Source organism: Cyprinus carpio, chromosome B1, assembly GCF_018340385.1.
Source record: "Cyprinus carpio isolate SPL01 chromosome B1, ASM1834038v1, whole genome shotgun sequence".
Taxonomy (NCBI): Eukaryota; Metazoa; Chordata; class Actinopteri; order Cypriniformes; family Cyprinidae; genus Cyprinus; species Cyprinus carpio.
In genome coordinates, this window is record NC_056597.1 from 34,500,470 (window position 1) to 34,516,160 (window position 15,691).

Genomic DNA, 15,691 nt, shown 5'->3' on the forward strand with positions numbered 1-15,691 from the left:
CTCAACTAGACCAAAGTGTGTAACTCTTCTTTATCTCAAATAATGATGCTGGTCTCTCTCTCTCTCACTCACACACCACACACACACACACACACACACACACACACACACACACACACACACACACACCCACACACACACACATCTGTGCCTGGCTTCCTCTGTGTAGCTGCTGAGTTCTTCTCCATGATGTATGATACACGGACGGAAAGCTGGTCCAGTTGTTTGACTGATCAGTGCAGGGATCGGAAGCTACAGTGTGTAAAAGTATCTGGGCTCTCCTCTATATCTCTCCGGACTCTCTCTCCTCGGAGCTGGAACGCTGATCTCTCTCCAGCCACACGGATCTCTCCCGCTCTTTCATTCGGGCTCATGTCTGGGGAGACGGGGAGCTCTCTCTCTCATGTCCCTGCAGCGTCCGTTGTCCCACCATCTCTCTTCGCATGCGTTCTCCCCCTGCCATCTCTCCTGAGACAGATTCGGTTCCTCCGGATCTGGATCTCTGGTTTGAGCAAGACCTGCAGAAACAAGCAAAAAGCATCTGGAGTGAGCGTGACAGGCAAGAACAGGAATATACTATTTTATTAAACATTTATTTATTTTAACAAATTTTTATATTAACAGAAATATTTAATTAAATAAATCTCTTAAAAAATAATTTCTAAAATTTATATTTAAGAGTTTAAAATTGTAGGTTATAAATTAAAGTCATTTCAAATGATTTTCAATTGAGTGATCATGTTATATACATGTATCTGGAATTAAATTTTTTTAAATAATCTAAATTCCTATTATATAAATTAACAATTAAAATTCCAAATAATAAATGTAGTCATTTAAAAGAAAACGATTTAAAATATTTAAATTCTAAATATTAATTGCTTAATTAAAAAAAGTACATTTTACATATTTCAAACCATTTAAATTCAAAAAGATACAAATGTAGTCACTTAAAAGTAATGTACACATTCATTTAAAATAGTTCCCAATAATTCATGATTTGACATTTAAATTGTTTAATGATTTTTTTATTAATTTAAATTCCAAATATAAATTATTTGATAATTAAAAAATGTTCATGACTTCATTTAAAATATATCTATGACCATTTAACACACATTACGTGTGTATATTTATTTTAATTGATCACTGGTTATCAATGCTATGTTATAAAAGCTGTTGTTTTGATCATACTTCTCTTGGACTCCTTTGTACGAACATTCACCTGTAAATCATGCCTCATTGCTCAAATGTAATAGTCAGATCAGGTCAGACAGGTGGAGTCGAGCAGGAGTTGTTGTGGTACCTCTTTCTTTTGCTCCTGTGTGAGTGGGAGCGAGAGCGATGCCGGTCTTTGTGTCTGTGTTTCCTCTCCCGGTCTCGTTCCCGCTCTCCCTCCTCACGGTGCCGACGAGAGCGATGGGAGGACGAGCTTCCTCCCTTCCCTGAGAAGCACACAGAAAGAGATCATTTTATCACAGCACATCCTTTGATTACTGACACAGATGTTATTCGACAGGAAGCTGATCCTCACCGATATCGCTCAGCACTTCTGGATCTGGACCTGAGAACAGAAGGATAAAGAGAAACTTCATCATGATCAAACACTTGGGCATTTCTGTGTTACGACGTTAGTTTGTTTTTTGTTCAACAATTTGTGTGTCAACTCTTAAAAAAATGTTCACAGGAGTCTCTTTGTGAAACTTGTAACAGTTGATGTGTAATCCCACACTAGTATGATTTACTAGGCTACATCACCTAATTTTTTTGTACTAGAAGTACTTACAAAGGTGTTTATTTTTTTATTTAAAACACTTAAAAATGATCAAATTATTTATTAGTTCTTTCTGGGGGGGGGTAATTTTTTTTTTTTGCATTTTTAGACTCAACATTCTGAATCTGTTTGGCTGTTTAATCTATATATATAATGAACTGAATCAACACTGAACTTTTTATAAACGAAATCAATCTGAATAATGACACTTTATATACATCACAGTTATTAAATCTGAACTGAAATAAATGAATCTGAAATTAATCAATAACTGAGCCGAATAATGACACTACTGTCTTGTGTGGAAGCTGCTTTTATAGTTTGAGACTCCCCACTGCCTTTACCTATTAGAGCTCCACTGGAATTTGAAGGAAAGTAACATAACATCGAGAGACTTTCCCAGCTGTAATATCAAGGCCTGAGTATGCTTTGCACACATCTGGGTGAATGAAATGAAAGCAGAGCACAGAGACGGACATCCTGCGTTTCTCTCTCTCTGTCTCTCTCGCCCTCGCGCTCTCTCTCTCGCTCCCTCTCGCGCTCCCGGCGCACTGCTTCCCTCTCTTCTCTGCTCCAGCTCCCACTCTCTGGCTCGCTCCTGTGCTTTGTCAGCGCTCCTCCTCTCTCTCCTCGTGCGAGATGGCCCCTGTTTTCTCCGCCCACAGCCTTCTGCAAATCCAGAGCAGATCGTCGGCGAAAGAGCCAGCTGCTGACACCAGCCGCCTCGACTGCTGTGAAGGTCATCCTCATACCGCAGTTTTTTCAAGTTTTTCCCGGATTTCGATGCAACCTAGATGAAGTTTCCCCTCCGAAGTGGTCGGGCGAGGCGGCGGTCGTTGTCGTGGAGACCGAGGTCTGGCGGAGCACACCTCTCACACAACACGCCGGCTTCTGCTGCTGTAAGCTGGAGGCCGGCATGGAGTTACGGTAGATGTCCTAAACACAACAACATAATTAACTTGCGGCATAACAAAAACACACCTAATCGATTATTTTAGAATATCATAAACAACATTCACATGGAATATTTAACAGTTTAAAAAAACAGAAGCCACATCTTCTTAGAGACCTGGAATATGTTTTTGGACCTAGTATGAACCCTATATCTTAATATCCACTGTTATCACACTGACCATTCATGTGCTATCATTTGATTTCATTTAACATCAAACTGGATTTGATGATGCATGTTTTCATATCTGTATGCTCTTTAATGTATTTTTTTTGTGTATATTGTTTTTGATTGTTGTTATTGTAAACCGATAAATAAATAAAAAAACAAAAAACCACAACAAATACCTAATCAAATTTTATTTGCGATCACAATGATATTTCCACTATGACCTTTGACCCCACACCGACCTCTGCCTCTTTCTTCAGGGTGCGTGTTTTCTCCACCTTCTCCAGCACCTGCTCGCGCCTCCTCCACGTTACCCCTCGCCGCCCAGCTGCTCCGCTGCTCTGCGCCAGCAGCTTCCCGATCTCCCTCGTTCAGCTCGTGCACACGCTCCGCCTGCCAATCAGAGAGCATCGAGATTAGAGTCACAGCTGTAAAAACAGACAGTTCTGAGAGTAAAGGTGGAGAGAGGGGGGAAAATGGGCATGAAAAATAAAATTTCTTTTGGTTGGGGAAAAAAAAAAAAAAAAAAAAACCTTTTGAACCGTAACTGTGAATAATACACTTATCTCAAGCAAAATAACTAAAAAGCTACCAAATGGCATAGATATTGTGGAAGCCTGTTTCTGCCACAAAAAAAAAAAAAAGAATTCAATCGTGACTCATCCACTATTCTTCTTCTCACAATCATTCTTGAGTTTAAATCTTAAACTCTGACTTTTTTCTCTTAGAATTCTACGTTTGACTATCTATAATCCCTGACTTTATACTCTCAGAACTCAAAAGTTTACACTTCAGACTTTTTTTCTCTGAATTCATGAATTCTGAACTCACATCTCACAATTCAATCTTTTTTGTTACATCTCACAACTCTGACACTCTTTTCCCCTCAGAATTCTGACTTCACATCTTGCAATTCAGACTTTTTGCTTAGAATTCTGTTTACATCTCACAATTTGTTTAATTTTTTGCTCTCACAATTTCGGTTTACACTTCACAATTCTGACTTTTCTCAGAGACTCAATGCTTATATTCCACAATTATAATTATTTTTTTCTTAGAATTCTAAGTTGACATTTTAGCTTTAGAATTTTAGCCAACACTTTGAACTATAAACGTAACATTCTAAAAGAAAAACATCAGTTGTTGAGATGTTAACGAAAAAAAATTGTGAGATATAAACTTACAACTGTGAAAAATGAAATCAGAACTGTGGGATTTTTTTTTTGGTGATGGAAACAAGGTTCCGTGGATATGGTCTCTTTAAAAAGAAAATAAACTGAGTGGATTTTCATTTTCTGTTTTTGCATGTACTTCCTATCGAAACAGGAAGTTGGAACAGGGACACATTGAAAGGGCCCATCCTCCTCCTCCTTCTTCATAAAAAAAGTCAGTTTATTTCAGAGCTGTGGACCATGACTCACTAGTCTGCTGGTGTGCAGATGTGTGAAACTTCAATATGAAAAATGACATGAAAGTGAAATCTTGCGATCGTTCAGGGATTCCCCCTCGCAGATCATCAGGTTTTACCTTGGCAGCCACTTCAGCGCTGATCTCTTCCTGTGTTTCAGCCAGCCGTTTCTTTGCCAGTTCGGTTCTTCGGTCACAGTCTGCGATGAAAGACTGCAGGTGCTCTGTGGCCTGAGCAGACGCGGCACGATCAGCCATTTAGAAGCACATACAGTCAAATGTATACGAATGTAAAGGGTTCATACTCACATCCAGCTCAAAGAAATACTCCTGCTGCTTAGATGCGATCTCATAATCTGCTCTCAAAGCGAGATCATGGATCTTCACACACACTCCCCCAGATCCATGCGCTGCCACAAACACAACCGTTTAAAAAAACTCAGGTGACCTTTCAATGTGTTTGATGTCATAATGCAACTGTGGCCAAGCATAAATACAGTCCTGCGATTATCAAACTACCCCTAGTTTTAGATGAGTGATGAGGAGCGATAATGAGACACTTACGGTCCCGGACGAGTATGTCATATGCTGTGGGACACGACTCCAGCAGATGACTCTTACACACCCCGATTCGTCCATGAACTTGATCCGCTGTCTCATCGAGTCTCCTGCCAGAAACCCAGATCCACACATTAAGCAGCATCAAAAATCATAATTCTCATCGTTTCAAACACACAACCAGACAACCACCTTCAATCAAACAAACAATCATGCCACGAATCCAATCATGATGCTCAATAAAAAACAAACACACATGAGAATTATGACACTGATGATCAAACTACAATTTGCATCAAAATATGAGGCTTTGAAAATGATCGTAATAATTATGTATGAAAAAAAAAAAGAAGAATAACTGTGATTCTTTTCATACCAAATAAATAATAAAAATCATGATTCCCACTAAATAATTGACTGCTATGAATTTTATTCCAACCAAAGCATAAGCTTTATGATTTTTTTAAATCATATCTAATCGTCGGAATCATGAAAATGAACCAATATTTCGTGAAAAGCGAGAGTAGCAGTAATTATTATAAATGAATGGCATCAAAATAATTGAAAATCATCAAATCTGACATGCTTCCCGTCAATCAAATCACTAAATGCAGTGCTATTAAATGATTCAACTACAACCACGAGAGCCGACGACTCACATAAACCGTGACTTTCTTAACAGGTCAAGATCAAGAGAGTATCAATATATACCAGTAACTTATATAAAACAAAACACTAAAGCAACGAGGCACTGTCGGAGTCAAACGCACTGGTTTAGTTTCTCGTTCGCCGGGGATGAAAGAAATACTCTACCATCTCTGCTGGTGCCCATGAGCTGGTCCAGCATGGCTCTCATCTGCGCAGGGACGCATCTCACCTGTCTAGCCGCAACACCTGGACTATACCTGCTCGGTGCGTTAAACCCGGTGACCTGAGCTCAGCTCGCTACTCTAGAGCAGGAGGCATCCGCCAGCGGCCGCCGCCGACCTGAACACAACACAACCCGCCCGTCCTGCGACTCTCTACCACACTGCTAATATACAAAGCGCCACTTCTGAGTGTGAGAAGCTCCGGAAAGCGCAGTTTATAGATGAAATGCCAGCTGAAATCAGCTAATCATGAATCTGGCGTAGTGTCGCGCGTTAGCAGCAGCGGATAACTCTTCCTCAATCGCCAAAGAGGCTTATTATCAGTCCTCGCGGCTTTATCAATCCGCACAGGTCGTCTTTTGTGTAGTGGTCCATGTTCGCCAAGTTTGCACAGTGTTTATTTGTTGTTGGTTTTATTGTTTTATTTGTGTTTTTCCTCTCGGAATGAGGACTTCCGACCCGCGCGCGCTACTCCCGCTTAGGTTACGCGGCCCTCGAGGACGTGCTGCAGAGCTCGAGCGCTGATTGGCTGAAGGGGCGGGTGACGTCTTCACGTCGTTTGAGGTGCGTTCAGAGAACAACGTTTTGGTGGCATATAAAACACGTTGACAATGGGTTAAACCTCGTCTCATTAAAAACACCCAAATTGTGCATCTTTAACTCGAATGTCCACAACAGTTTGTTTTAGGGTTTTGTAGTCACTAACGTAATCCATATCATTACTTCACATTTTAAGTAATATGACTACTTTTTGATTGCATTACTTTAAACCGAAGACGTTTATAACATTGATTTAAATAAGATAATCTTGTACCATATCGATATAAAAATACAAAGAGAAAGAAATTAGTTCCATTCGTTGTTAATAAAGATGAAAAAGGATAAATTAGGGAGATTTAATAAATTATGTATTATTTATTGCAGTTGTGTGTGAATATAGTAATTATGTTAATCAGTAAATAAAGTAACTAGTCTTCATTTACAAGGGATATTGAAAAATCTATATAATCTAATTACATGTACTTAATATTTGGAATCTGATTATGTAATTCATACTACATGTTACTATCTTATAGTTAGTAATATAAGATTATATTTAAACAAAATAATTATCCAAAAGTTTTCACCCCCAGTAGTACCAAATGAAAAATATGATATTTAAACAAAATAATCATCCGGTTCAAAAGTTTTCACCCCCAGTAGTACCAAATGAAAAATATGATATTTAAACAAAATAATCATCCGGTTCAAAAGTTTTCACCCCCGAGTTAGTACCCAAATAGAAAAATATGATATTTTAAACAAATAATCATCCTTGCTTCTCTCGTTCAAAAATTTTCACCTCCCGGCTTGCACCAGTTTGTATCTGCAACGGAAAACTGGTTTTACTGTTACTTTAGGACTGAGTTGGAACCCGGAAAGGTCTGAAAAGATACATGCCTTTCATTAAAAATAGTATTATCAAATTTCTAAAGCTGAGAAAAGGACTATTTTGATTCACATTCCCTTGCCGATGCTATAGCTTTGAGACTCTGCGACGCTCGCTGCATGTTCAGCATCTCACCAAGGTTCATGATTACACAAGAACCGGCCACAAACACAACAGTATTGGTTCTCTTCTTGTTTATTGTTCTGATGTGTAAACAGACATCTCTTAAATGATGTACGTTTGTATATTATATTCATATGTATAAAAAAACATCCAGTGTAATAGTTTTTTTTTACTTCCACCTTACTTCACAGAATACAAAATCAAACCCAGCTGTGATTATCAATTGTGAAGAGCTATGAACAAACAGAAACACATAGAGGTCCTCTCAGGCCGGACATCCGCCTCCAGAGCTATTAGTCTTTTAAATGATTTAAATCGGAGGAATTTCATTGCTTTTTATTGCCGATTTAGCCTCTAGTTGTCGAGTGGCGTGTCCCGTCTATAGAGGGCCTCTCCAACAGCAGTTTCATCACCAATATACACAATTCATGGATATACAATGTATAGATATACATAAAACAAATCATCAGCTTACACAGTTTAAGTAAAAATAAAGATTAAAAATAATCGATGTAGATGTAGAAACTAAACTTTGTACCTTCAGGAACACTACAAATCCACACGGATGACCTCGGTTATGCTACATTTGTCTTTATAATATGAATCCTTCCATATTTCCCATTCACCAGTCTTCTAAAAATCAAAGATACTACATTGGCAAAAAATAAAAAACAAATTTTTGTTTTAGGCTGTATCATATGAGAATTTGGATTAGACAAACACGCTTACAGCTGCTCTAAGTGTTTTGATGCTTTCACATTTTTTGATTTAAGCAGGTGAAACTGGTAAAAAATAAATGCACATTCAATGCCCCGTGATCCAAAGTGATCTAAATGGACGCTTACGGCTCGCTCACACCAAGAACAATAACTCTGAAGATAACTGATATTTATCCGCCCAGCTTTAAATTCTCCAGCTGAGTTATAGCAGGATTGATTTTGATTGGCCGGCAGTCTAGCTTTTTATCATTCATCAGCTGGAGAAAAATCGTTCTGAAAATGAATCCAACGATATCGTTTCTCCGTGCATTTATCATTAAAGCTGTGGTGTGGACTCTGCTAATCTTTAATACTGAGAATGATTTTCTCACGATATCGAGAACGATATCTTTATCGTTATCTTTATAGTTATTGTTCTTGGCCTGTTCACACCAAGCATGATATCTATAAAGATAACGATAAAGATATCGTTCTAAAAATCATTGAGTCCACACTACAACTATAACGATAAAGGCACGGAGAAACGATATCGTTGGATTCATTTTCAGAACGATTATTTCCAGCTGATGAACGATACAAACATTGACAGCCAATCAGAATCAATCCTGCTATAATGAGCTCTGAGAGAATTTAAAGCGCACGCATTCGCGCCGAATAAACATGATATCGCCCGCTGGTGTGACTTTCAATATCGCGCATCGCTCTTTGGTGTGAATCAGGTAGACGCCATTATGAATTTAACGCTGATTAAAAACGCAGGCCTTCAAGACCGCTTTTATGCAGTTTTCGCTCTTCTGAGAGTTTTATCTATAAAAGACGCTTCATTAGCTATGTTGTCAAACGACAGCTCAACTTACAATCGTAACGCATCGTAATTCTGTCCAGCCTCGCTTTCTTCTGTCAGAAATTCAATATGACGTCATTCTGACTAGGGTTCACACGTGACGCCGCATTCTCTTGACTGTGAAAACTGGACTGTAAGTGATCATGGCATTGTTATTTTAAGTAAGTTTGTTATGATCGGGTTGCCGTGGGATGATTTTGTGACACGCTGTAAGTGGAGAGGTGGGCGTTGGCTCCGTCTCATTCAGACGATCGGACATCAGTGGGCGGGGAAGTTTTTTGCTGGTCTCTTCGTGAAGGCAGTGAGGATTCTCGGCCTCATATCTGGGTTTCACGGAGCGCAAAGACCCGGACTGACCAAGCTTCACGAGCGCTGATCCGCAGCCGAAGACTCCGTACCGTAAACCCAGGCTCAGACCAAGCATCGAGTGTTGTGTGTGATCGCGTGAATATAATACAACCACAGAACTCTACGATTTAAAAACAGAGTGGAAGTACTAGAGGAGTCTGGGATCTCTTTCTGAACGCGTATTGTCACAACATCTAGCTCCATAGCACACATTTCCCCACACTCTTGATCACATTACATCTGCCTGACATTACAGATTTGGTAAGAAACATCGCGAGGTTTAACTCCAGCGCCTGTGGTTGTAATGCGGAAAATAACTCTGACTGTCGTACTTCATTTTTGCCCTCAGAGCTTGAGAGATAAACCTGCAACCTTGCGTAAAGTTCAAAATCATTGACCGGTAATTGTTCGCTTTAGGTAGATTGACTATTCTGGTCTAAATGACTTTGTTCTAACATACCAGATTTACTCACATAAGGTTAAAGAACACTTGTATGTGAATTGCCTCATACTCTCCATTTGTTTTATTTGCTCGATTGCAGGCTTCAAATCTCTCTTTTAATGTTAATATAACATTTTGATTTTGTAACATGAGACAGTTTATATGGCACTGCCTGGTACAAGGACTGGCACTCAGATTCCGTGATAAACCGTGGTATTTGTAGATTAAAGTACAGCCCTTATCTAAAATGGGCTTATATTTTACATAAATCTAGTTTGCTTAGTAGCTAATGAAACAGTCTTGACCTGTAAGGGAAAGTCTCATGAAAACACTTCACCTCAAAACTGAAAGAAAATGCGCATTACATTTTCCATTAAGCTAAGTAAAAAAACATTTTTAGGACTCATTAAAGATGACACTCAATACATTTTCCACACCCATTCTCAAAAAATCAATGTAATGCCAAGAAAAACAAAAAAAAAAAGACTTGGCATTTTAAAAGTGATTGAAATGTACTTTTGAGAATATTTTTACAATATCTTTATTAGGATTCTCATTGACTGTATTATAGAATTATTTTTACAGCTAAACAGCTACAGTAAAATATTAGTAATACAAATAATATTGTTTAATATTATAGACATATTTTTAATCTAAAAATGATAGTGTAAATAGATTTTTTTGTGTATTACATTACTGAGAATATGGAGGGAATTTAAAATATTTAAGTGCCATTAAAATCACAATGCAAATATCTTTCTCTTAACAGTTCTTAAAATAGGCTTTGTTTACTTATATAAAAATGTAATTTCTCATTTTTCCAGTTGATTTTGGGGTGAAATACTTAATTCGGTGTGTTCTCAACAGAATGTCATGAGGTTCCTACCTTAAGGGACATCAGTTGACCCTGTATTCTGAAATACTCTGAATGCTCTACACTGTTTACCGCCTCTGTGAGACACTTCCTATTAAAAACGGAGCTGGAGCCAGAGAGAGGGGAAGAAAACAGTGGAAAAAAGGAACAAGACATAGAGATAGACGTGCATATGAGCTGTACACACACAGAGAGAAGGAGAACGTACTTGTGTGTGTGTGTGTGTGTGTGTGTGTGTGTTTGTGTGTGTCTTACAAGCCATCCCTGGCTGTACAAATGTGTGTCAGTCACATGGTGTTATTCCACTGCTGTAAAGTGTTGAATCAAACGCCTAGTGTATACCTTGTTTACACTCGTGCCGACGCCCAGGTGTGTGTAGTTAAAGGTGCAATCTCCCACCTCACAGTGAGGTGAAACCATGGGGAGGAGGAGCGAAAAGCCCTACAGAGCCGCGGAGTCTCCCCGCTCAGAGCGGCCTGCAGTTCAGACGGCAGAACAACTGCAGGAGCCGGTCGCGGATGATGCCTGCCGGTATCTAGCGTTGTCCCTCCCGTGGAGGAAGTGACGCTGAACGCAGGGTTCCGCCAGCATCGATCCCTGCAACACAACCCAGAGAATTTAATATTTGAATTGGATTTTATTTTGAGTTTTTCTGTGTGCACTTTGAATTTATTTATGTTTCTTAGGCCACAAAACCCAGCCATATGGACAATATTTTTTTTTGAAATAAAATTTGATTACATTGAAATTCCATTGATGTATGGTTTATTAGGATTGGACAATATTTGGCTGAGATACAACTATTTAAAATCTAACCTGAGGATGCAAAAATCAAAATATTGAGTAGAAAACTCACCTTTAAAGTTGTCCAAATGAAGTTCTTTAGCAATGCATATCACTAATCAAAATTAAGTTTTGATATATTTAAGGTAGGAAATTTACAAAACATCTTCTTCATGGAACATGATCTTTACTTAATGTCCAAAATGAGTTTTTTGGCATAAAAGAAAATTGATAATTTTGACCCATACAATGTATTGTATGTGCTACTTAAGACTGCTTTTGTGCTCCAGGATCACATATGAGGTTTATAAATTTTTATTTAATAGTTTTAGTTTATTTGAAGTTATTTTAGTATTTAAAATTAACTTAATACTAATTGGCAATGTGCAAACTACCACTTTTCTTAATTGACTACTCAGTGTTATGGATTGATATTTTAGACAGAAGTGACAGTTTAAAGTTAATATGCATTAAAGGTGACATATCATGAAAACAAGCTCCTCACTTACCTACTCTGACAGACACTGCCGCCATTAGCAGAGACTCGCCCTGAGGAGCCTCACACCCTGTTTATCTTCTCACACTAGAGCATTTAAAAGCAGCATTCAAGTAAGAAATATCTTATTGTGCTTATAGACGCTTATTCAGTCTCAGAGCAGTGAGTGATGGTTTTTGGGTCTGATCTAATATCATAGACAGCAGTAGGTACTGTACACTGATCTAATATAAACATGCAATTTCTCTCCCAGCTGTTTAACTAAGACATAACAAAAATCTGTGTTTCTGTTACTCGTGTGTTTTTAACAAACTATGAGCATGTCGCCGCCCCTCACATGCTGTGGTAGACATGATAATCCAAACCAAACAGATGTTTTTTAGCAGATTATCAGATATCAGGAGTTTAAACTAATGTGTGTTAAAACGCATGATTTCAGTGTGGTAGACATGATAATCCAAACCAAACAGATGTTTTTTAGCAGATTATCAGAGGAACGAGCTGTAAAGGCACAGCCCAGTTTTGGGAAGGGGGCAGCGTGCAGCAGCAGCTCATTTGCATTTAAAGAGACATGCACGAAAACAGTACGTTTCTGCTTCTACTCAAAACAGGCATTTTCAAAATGATATAATAAATGATCTGTGGGGTATTTTGAGCTGAAATTTCAGACACATTCTTGGGACACCTGAGACTTGTAGAAAGGAGCATAATAGGTGCCCTTTTATGATGGATTTGATTTTTAGAAACATGCATTTTATTGCTTCACAAGATGTTAATTGATGGACTGGAGTGGTGTGGATTACTGTGATGTTTTTATCAGCTGTTCAGACTCTCATTCTGACGGCACCCATTCACTGCAGAGCATCCACTGCTGAGCAAGTGATGCAATGCTACATTTCTCCAAATCTGTTCCTGTACTCTAACAAACATTTTAATATTTATAACTATTTTATACTTCTACTGGATAGACCACAATCTAGCCTATATAATCTATGCTGTTTCTCTGGCAGATGTATAACAGTTTTCCAGTCAGGACAAGTTAATTTGCTGAGCTGAACTGATGGGGTGCTGATCTGGGACCAGCGCTCCCCGCCTCAATCCTGGTCTTGTCTGTTGTGAGTCAGACAGCAGTTTTCATGAGAGCAGTGCAGTAATCTGTCTCTCCCCTCGAGAAAGACGCCAGCAGTTGAGTTAAAACACTGCAGCTTTCTTTAATTAATCTGCTTTTCTATTCTGACTCTCTCTCGTCTCTCTCTCTGTTTTTCACATGCGCGGAGGATCGTTGAATCCTCCCTCATATCAGAACCGCTTTAACTTAAAAGCAGCTCCGCTCTGTTTCAAATCTCACTTAAACACCCTGCTGTCACACACACTAATCATCTTTTTTCTTGCTGTCTCCAGATCCTCACCCCTTCTTCTTTCTTCTAAAAACAAAAAAACACGCTGTTTTGAACATTAAAAAAAAACCACAAATAGGCATTTACTATATACATGAACACTAATAGCAATAGCACATTTAATACACTTACACCATCATTCTGAAGTTTAGCACTGATAAGATGTTCTCTTCTCACTAAGGGCTGCATTTATTTAATGAAAAGTACAGTAAAAACTAATATTGTGAAATATTATTACAAGTTGAATCAACTGTTTTCTATGTGAATACATTTTAAAATGTAATTTATTATAAATAAATACAGTAATATTGTGAAATATTACAATTTAAAATAAGTGTTTTATATGTTATTATATTGTAGAATATAATTTATTCCTGTAATCAAAGCTGTATTTCCAGCATCATTACTCCAGTCTTCAGTGTCACATGATCTTCAGAAATCACTCTGATATAATGATTTGCTGCTCAAGAAACATTTATTATTATTATCAGTAGGGCTGTCAAATGATTACTCACGATTAATCACATCCAAAATAAAAGTTTTGTTTACATAATATATGTGTGTATACTGTGTATATTTATTATGTATATATAAATACACACACATGCATGTATATATTTAAGAAGAATATGTTATGTTTATATATTAAATATATTTATATATATTATAAAATATAAGAATATAAATATATAAACATATAAACATGTAAATATTTTCTTAAATATATAATTTATGTGTGTATTTATATATACATAATAAATATACCCCGTACACATACATATATTATGTAAACAAACTTTATTTTGATGTGATTAATCATTTGACAGCCCTAATTATCCGTGGTTGAAAAATTTGTGCTGCTTCTCACATGTTTGTTAAAACATTGATATATTTTTATTTTCCTGTATTCTCTTCTGAAGACTAGAAAGTTCAAAAGAACAGAAAACATCAATAAATTTCTTCACTGTCACTTGAAAATCATACCAACCCAAACCTCGAACAGGTGTATAATTATTACAAATATATATTTTAAGGAAGCCTGCTTGAATTTCACAAACAATCCAGAAGATTTTGAATTTCTATTTAAATGGTTTTATCCTCAGTATTTTATAGTCGCATCTATATCTCTCTCTGACTGACTGACATGTAAAATGACCAATCAGTTTTTGTGTGTGTGACTTAAGGCAGGTAAAAAGTTAAATATATGAATTATTTTTTTTCTTATTAATATTAAGTATTAATATTACTAATTGTATTAATAAGTGTCAAATTGAACTTGCAATCCATCTTTCTACGTACCCTCTTCCGCAAACTACAAGTCAATTCAGTGATTTCTTCTCAACCTGGAAAGTGCTTATTGTAGTAGTAAAATTGTGTTATGTTTAGTTGTAGTTAGGATACTGAATTACACTTTTTATTAATATGTTGAATTATTGTTATTTTTATGATTTGTTCGTTTTCTTTTTTTTTAATACTTCATGATTTTATTGTAAAGTTTATTACTATATTAGGTTTAATTTATATTATTTCAGTTTTAATTTTAGGCTTCGATTTATTTTTTTTTCCAGTCAGTAATTTTAGTGCTTCCAAATTAAAAACTTGAGAATGTTTGCATGTTGTTTTTGGGATGTGTTTTCATCTATAGTAATTTTTTCAATATTTCTAATTTGAAACCTAATATCATAAATTTTCAGTGACGTGTATCCGGTTATCAGTGTCCACTTTGGCTCACCAGGAAGCTGCTACAGGACACTCCGTTGATGCTGGTGAAGCTCCTTAGCTGGACGCTCTCGATCACGATGTCTCACAAGTCCGCCTCAAAGATCCAGACTCAGATCGCAGGACGTGCTGGCCCGCCACACGTAAAACACGTATTAACCGCGTGGATGCTTGGCAGCGAGTGGCCAGCTGATACGCCGTGCCCACCTTGTTGGCCGAGTCGCCGTTGGCAACAACCCTGTCCGCTCCGACACGACGACAGCTGTGTGTGCACAAGAACATTTTAACATCTGACACTGACCTGACACAATCACGCACACCTGCAAGCCTATACACCTGGCAACTCGTCACCTGGTGTGATGCCTCTTTCTCCCTCATGGCGATGCGCCGCCATGCTGTCTGTGATGAGGTGGCTGGGAACCCTGTACGCCACGGGCTCAGACGGCCGTCTAGCCGGGCGCCCTGGTTGTAGGCCGGGTCTCTGTCAGCAGTACAGAAACGCTTCAATCGTCCGCCGAGCATGTCAGCTTACCAGAATTCACTCCTGCACTAGATCAGATACAGTCATTATCATCAGAGTCACTCACCAAGGATGAGTCCACTTCTCTGATCATTTGTACTTCAACCCCATGTCTTTTCACTCTACATCGAAGCTTTTGAGGAAAACATTCCAGTGATTTTTTTCCTCCATATAGTGGACTTCAATGGTGGCCAAATGATTTCAAGGTCCAAATGCAGGTTCAATGCAGCTTCAAGCTAGAGGCAAGCCGAAAGCATTTGAGGCTAAAA

General features: G+C 37.9%; 1 pseudogene; it reads right to left on the reverse strand.

Moving 5' to 3' along the window:
* Nucleotides 1-1,237: 1,237 nt before the first annotated feature.
* Nucleotides 1,238-15,424, reverse strand: LOC122135808 (annotated as a pseudogene).
* Between the last annotated feature and the right edge of the window lie 267 nt (nt 15,425-15,691).